We start from the raw sequence: 468 nt of genomic DNA, 5'->3' as shown, positions 1-468 counted from the left end.
CGGGAGTAGACGTTTGGGGAGCCCACCGCACAAGCGTGCTCGGTCCACGACATCTGTTTCTGAATAATTTGGTGCGAAGCGGGGTATAAAATTTGCTGCCCAAACAGTCTCCTTTCTACGACGCATTAAGGCAATGCGCAGATTCAGGGAATAAACCCGAGCAAATGAATGAAATCGCCCGAGTTTTCTCCATGGCTTTGACTGCATGGACACATCGCCCGCCATTTTCCAACTGCAGAGAATCATTTGGTGGTCCGTATTGGGGGTCCGTAGGGGTAGTCCGTGGACCGGTCCATGAGGCAGTCCGTGGACCGAGTCCGTAGAGGAGTCCATGGACCTGGGGTCAGTGTTTTTTACACTGACCGCGGTTGGGAAGAAATTCTGCTGTTAGTTTTTTCCTCAACCATGCATTGAATGTTGAATGATATGTTCGATCATTCAGAAAACCCATTATTCATGTAGTACTTT

General features: G+C 49.1%; 1 long non-coding RNA gene across 1 annotated transcript in view; it reads left to right on the top strand.

Annotated features, from left to right (window-relative positions):
• The first annotated feature begins 342 nt into the window (after positions 1-342).
• LOC137969910 (uncharacterized) overlaps positions 343-468 on the top strand; it is an 8071-nt gene continuing 7945 nt past the window's right edge. Inside the window, exon 1 of the long non-coding RNA XR_011116742.1 lies at positions 343-468. This exon is cut by the window's right edge and continues 82 nt beyond it. This is a non-coding gene — a long non-coding RNA (uncharacterized lncRNA).

Source organism: Montipora foliosa, chromosome 9 (assembly GCF_036669935.1).
Source record: "Montipora foliosa isolate CH-2021 chromosome 9, ASM3666993v2, whole genome shotgun sequence".
Lineage (NCBI taxonomy): Eukaryota > Metazoa > Cnidaria > Anthozoa > Scleractinia > Acroporidae > Montipora > Montipora foliosa.
Note: the sequence above shows the minus strand (reverse complement) of the source record. Positions and strands in the feature narration are given on the sequence as shown.